Here is a 5,889-nt window from a genome sequence, read left to right on the forward strand (position 1 = left end):
GGCAATGAATGTACAAATGTGCTTTACACAATTGATGTGTGTATGGATTGTGATAAGAGTTGTATGAACCCCTAATAAAATGATTTTTAAAAAAGGCAGTCACATATTTCTACTCTTCTTTATTTATTCAGTAAATGTCTGTTGAACAGCATAGGCACTGTCCATCAGTCATGCAGATATTCCTGCCTCTTTTGATGGGGCTCTGTGGTCTTTCAGTGCCTCAGTGGTGCGGTGATTAAAGTGCTCCAATACTAAACAAAAGGTCACTGGTTGGAGCTCAGCAGCCACTGACTAGGATAAAGAAATGCCAGCCCGCTTCTGTAAAGACTTGCAGCCCTGGAAACATCGTAGAGCAGCTCTAGGCTCTCACTATTTATCAGAATCTACTCGACAGCAATGGCTTGGGGTTTGGCTTTGGCTTTATATTTGGTTGAAATGGTCTTTAAATTTAGGAAAGGATTTCAGGATTCAGACCTAGTCATAACCCTCTCTCCAGTGGTGCAGGACCATGTCTGGCCTCTCTCTGGCTATATAAGGAGGAAGGAAACCCCAACTCTACATCTGCCCGAAATGATTCCTCTGAGGCAGAGATCAGACATACCTTCACCCTCCTTTCTTCTTTACTCTATCCTGACACTATCCATTCTTCTCACGACACTTTACTTCTCTACCGGGTTGGAGAATTTGTTGCAATAGCCACATCGAACTCAGAGAGCAAGACTTATGATTATAGGGCTTATGAGGGAATCTGACAGGCTACCAAAGCTTAGGGATATAGTTCTATTGTCCATAGGACCTTTTATCAGCCATGCTGGCAGGCATGTTTCTCTTTGTGGCCTATAAAATCATGTGGTCCCTTGGCCTCTGCCTCGTTCTAACCTGCCCACAGACTAGATGCTTCTCCTTGGCTCTGTTTTTACAGTCTTAGTGCTGCAGCCTCTGGTGGCTCCACCACTTCAGAGAGGGCTCTCATACCTGTTCCACTGGTGGCACTTCTTCCTTGATGGTCCTGGGATTCCTCCATGTGCATCTGCAATAGCTCAGTCTTATACCCGGCAGGAGGACCAGGTTGACCAGTCAGCAGCCGTCTACACCTTATTGGCATGATTCTCCCCAATCTTTGGGGAGGATTGTTTTTAAACACTATGGATAAAAGAGCTACACCAAGTAATTTCACTTCACCTCCCCACCTAACAGTCCTTCCAGCCACATAATTTTCAAGAAATGAAGATTTTCTAGTACAATTTATAGTCTGACGTTTTGTTTTGTTTTTGTTTTTGTAATTTTTCATCTATGGATTAACCTAATGTCAATCCCTCTTGATACAATTAAATAAGACTTTCCTTCTTTTTTAATCAGCAAGAGAGATACAGAGTTGTGGATCACCTTTCATGTTAAAAACTATTTATACTGAAATTTATCATTATATAGTAGATGTCCCTGGAAACCTCACTGTATCTTTGAAAGCCTGATGTCATGTCCTTAGGATGCCTTTATTTCTTGACTCTCTTAGAAGAGTTTGATGACTTAGCACCCTTATCTTCCACAATGGACGAGAATTGAGGCATTTGAATAATGCTGCTGGAGAAGAATATTGAAAAGTGTCATGGATTGCCAAAAGAACTAACAAATCTATCTTGGAAGAAGTATAGCCAAAATGCACCTTAGAAGCCAGGATGGCCAGATTTAATATCCCATACTTTGGACACATTATCAGGAGATCCTAGTCCCTAGAGAAGGACATCATGGTTATAAAGTGCAGGGGCAGCAGGACAAAAAGGAAGAATCTCCATGAGATGTATTGGCACAATGGCTACAACATTGCCTTCAAACATGACAATAATTGCAAACATGGAAGAGGATCAGTTATACATAGGGTTCTGTTAGCCAGAGGGTTACTATGAGTCGGAACTGACTTGCCTAACAACATCATCATCTTCCTGTATATGTATGTACAAAGAGCTGTTTGTGGATAGATTAGAAAATAACTGCTTGTTTCTCTTCTTTAAGATTACTGGGTTTAAGGCTGAAATCTTGTCACTGGGCTTTTTTGCACCCCGACTGCAGCTTGCCTGAAGTCAACTTCATTTAAGCTTGATTTTTTTTTTATTAGTATGACAGTCACACTGGTAGTTAGGTAACGGTTTTTAATTTTTTTGTACCAGTGAGAAGTTATTCATTTCCATCGACTTTCTCAGAGAAGACAGCCCCTACTAAGGGGTAATCTAGCTTTGCAGACCCAAAGCCACAGCATGATCTTCATAATTCTGATAAAAAGAATGTAACTGTGGGAAATAGGGTACCCCAGGGTAGACATTTTTGGGGTTATAGTCAAGTCACAGCTAATTTTCTTTAGAGAGATTTTATAGACACCCATTTTTTAACTACCTCTGCTTAAATTTATTGTTGCATGTTTCTGTTTCTGTGAGGTCTATAAATGTCACAGAATCTGCTAGTCAGCATGATAGTCAAAGACTCATTATCTTTATTGATTTAAGACACCACCTAGTTTGAAGAGATATAATTCACCCCTGGAGTTTATTTTGTGAGCCTGACCTATTGTACATTCCAGAATCTGTAGAATTAGACTGCTTGTGGTTTCCTAAGAAGACTAATTGGAGAACTCTTGCCCTGGTGGTTTTATTTAATGTTTAGAAAAGTTCAAGTTTAATCTAGTAATTTGGAATGTATACGTTTCACTAGCTGTACTTACGAAATTATGATGACCTGTTATCCCAGCCTTTAGCAGCATTTTATTGTTCAGGGTCAAATGTGTTGGTAGTCATCAGTACCAGACAAGGTCTGAAGTGTCTAAAAAATGATGATTCAAAGAAAGTTTTTACTCAGTGCTTTAATGTAGACTCTGCAGGATATTGAGCATAAAAGATTTAGCTACGAAGTTTTTGTGACCATGCATCCATGCATGGGCTTAAGCATGTAACTGCTCACCTCCCACCCACTCCTTCCCCCATTTTGACCAGCTGGTTAATTGCCAAAGGAATGTTTACATGAGCAGTTCTCAAAGTAGGGCTGTTCTCAACAGCAGCAGCAACAGTTGGGAATTTGCTCTTGTTATTGTTAGTTAGCACAGTTGGTTCCATCTCACAGCAATCCTACAGTGCAATAGAATAAAGCACTGGGGAGCCCTGTGACGTCCTCACAGTCATTGCTACATTTGAGCTCCCTGGTGTAACCTCTGTGTCAATCCATCTATCTCGTTGAGCACCCTCTTCTCCTCTCCCCCTCCACTTGACAACACTTAATGTCCTTCAGAGACAGGTTACTCCTGATACCATGACCAAAGTCTATGAGAGGAAGTCTCAACCTCCTCTTTCCTTTTTTTTAAAATTGTTTTATTAAGGGCTCATACAACTCTTATCACAATCCATACATACATCAATTGTGTAAAGCACATTTGTACATTCATTGTCCTCATCATTCTCAAAACATTTGCTCTTCACTTAAGCCCCTGGCATCAGCTCCTCACTTTTTCCCCCTCCCTACATCCTCTTTTCTAAGGAGCATTGAGGCTATAATTCTTCTGAGATTTGTATTTTGGCAGTCCATGTTTTATTCAATATGCTTCACTAGCACTATAATCCAAAAAATGGTCTTCCTCATTCATTGTCCAACTTTCCCTTGCATATGAAACAACTGAAAATACCATAGTTGGGTCAGGCACACCTTAGTCCTTAACTGACACCTTTGCTCTTTTTTTTTTTTTTAATCATTCCAATATCCCCTGTGTGTAAAGTAGATTATATTTCAGGTCTATAATGCACAAAGCCTTTCCCGAGGTGTGGCTGGGGGAGTTGGGGGCGGGGGAGAGGGATAAGGAAAAGGAAGGCCTGTTTGATTCCTGCATGGAGAACCATAGTGTAGAGTTCTGAGTCTGTTAAAACGATGGTTTTTCTTAAAAAGGTCCTTCACCTTCAGTCCAGTAACACAGTTTCCTGTTCCTTTTTTGTGGACGCTAACACGGGTTGGTCGGGTTCCGTTACTTCCGAGTCCCCGCTGCCCAGGAGAATGGAGTGGCCCTGGTCCAGGGCGAACACGTCCGAGTTCTGGTTTTGGGACGCGTGCTGGACCACCTCGCTGGGCGTGGAGGTGGTTTTGTCGCACAGATTGCACTTGTAGGGCTTATTGGGCTGCACCAGCATGTTGTCCATCTGGCTGCCCTCCTCGAATGTGCACAGCTTCAGCGTCTGCTTGTCCACCATGGTGTCCGTGTCCGTGCTCTGGTTGAAGCATACGTGCCGCGCCGCCTTATTGGCCCAGCAGAAGCTCTAGTTACAGGTGCTGCACTTGAAGGGCTTCCGTGTGCTCCCACCAGTGGCTCTTCTGGATGAACTTGCGCCCGCAGATGGTGCACTCGTACTTGCCTGCTTCACCTCCCGCTCCTGGTCTGCCTTCTCCAGGTTGTCGATGTCGGTTATGTCCGAGGGGGATGGCGTCTCCGACTTATGCTGCCAGTCGATGAGCAGTGAGTCGGACACGGGCTGCAGCTCCGTGTCGCTGATCATGCACTTCCATGGCCATGCCCTTGCCCAGGTCGGCAGCGTTCGTGCACAGGGCCAGGAGCATGTGGCCATAGCTGTCAGGCTGGCTGATAAGGGCATCCTGGTGTGGATCAGGAGGCGCTCCCGCAGGCTGCAGTGCAGCGTGAAGCGCCGCCTGCACAGGTGGCAGGCTTAGTCCTTGGTGAAGCTCCCATTGCCCTTCGTGATGCTCTGCTTGACATGGGTGGTGGTCAGTGGGGCGGGCTGCTTGTCCCAGGACTAGGCCTCCAGGTTGGTTTCCTCCCCAGGGGGCGGGGGCCAGACTGGGGTGGAGCCGAGTTCCGGAGACAGGGAGGTCTGCAGTGGATCGGAGGGGGTCAGGTTGGTTCGGCTCACCTGGGGCAGGTTCGGGCTGAGCTGGGAGAGCCTAGGGCCCTTGGGCACCTGCTCCTGGCTCACTCTGCATGGGGCAGCCCGGGGCTCCCGCCCCAGCTTCTCAGGGGTCTTGCTGGCCTGTCTCAGCTGATGGTCCGAAATCTGGATGTCGTACAAGGAGGAGGCGAGCGGGAACACCTGGTCAGGGTGCGAGAAGGCGCCCAGGGTGGCGAGGCTGGCTTCCTGGATGAGCAGGTAGGCATGCAAGAGCTTGATGCCCTGAGCTGAGGCGCCATCTGGCCTTTGAACATCAGCTGAAGATGTCGGGCTGGATGTCCGTGAGCTTCAGATGGAGGCACTCACTGGTCTGATGGACAAACAACATTTTAAAGTAATTGGAGAATGAAGCAAGAACTGATTTGTGTGCCTTGGGTGCATCGCTGATTACAACCGTGCAGTCACACAGGAAACCAAATTCTCGCTGCCCGTTTAACTGTTGCAGTAGAATAGGTCCGTGGTTGGTCAAAGACATTTTTAAAAATAATCCTCCTTAGTGTTATTGTTCTCCTTTAGACATGTCTGTTCTTTGGCTGAAAACAGCGCCCCTGTGATGAGTTTGGTTCCAGGTGCGTGAGAAAGGTGATGAAGAGCCATCGTCTCGAGGGTTCCACCATCCTGTATCTGACCAGTTTGGCTGGCCTACTTGATGATTTTGACTTTTGTTCCACCTTTTTTCTCTCACTCTGTCCCAGGAATTCGGACATGATCTTGTTCACAGAAGTCCACAGTGGTAGCCGGGCACCATCTAGTTCGTCTGGTCTCAGGATTGTAGAGGCTGAGTTTTGTGTGGTCCATTAGTCCACTAGACTAATTGTTTCCTCGAATCTTCAATTTTCTTTGTTCTGTTGCCAGTGCTGCTGCTCCTGCTGTGCCTTTGGGGCAGTGGCGGTGGGGCTATTCCTGTCAGGCTACAGAGCAGAGTGGCTAGTGTGAAGAGCAGTGAGCGGCTCCCGCG

At 46.0% G+C, this 5,889-nt stretch overlaps 2 protein-coding genes and 1 pseudogene across 3 annotated transcripts in view; 1 reads left to right on the plus strand and 2 right to left on the minus strand.

The window, feature by feature from the left end:
• CMSS1 (cms1 ribosomal small subunit homolog) overlaps positions 1-5,889 on the plus strand; it is a 477,754-nt gene that overhangs the window by 306,974 nt on the left and 164,891 nt on the right. The window lies entirely within an intron of this gene.
• FILIP1L (filamin A interacting protein 1 like) overlaps positions 1-5,889 on the minus strand; it is a 347,454-nt gene that overhangs the window by 299,230 nt on the left and 42,335 nt on the right. The window lies entirely within an intron of this gene.
• LOC101642643 lies at positions 3,933-5,412 on the minus strand (annotated as a pseudogene).

Source organism: Echinops telfairi, unplaced genomic scaffold (assembly GCF_000313985.2).
Source record: "Echinops telfairi isolate 266 unplaced genomic scaffold, ASM31398v2 ScPeMD7_6;HRSCAF=24_1, whole genome shotgun sequence".
Taxonomy (NCBI): Eukaryota; Metazoa; Chordata; class Mammalia; order Afrosoricida; family Tenrecidae; genus Echinops; species Echinops telfairi.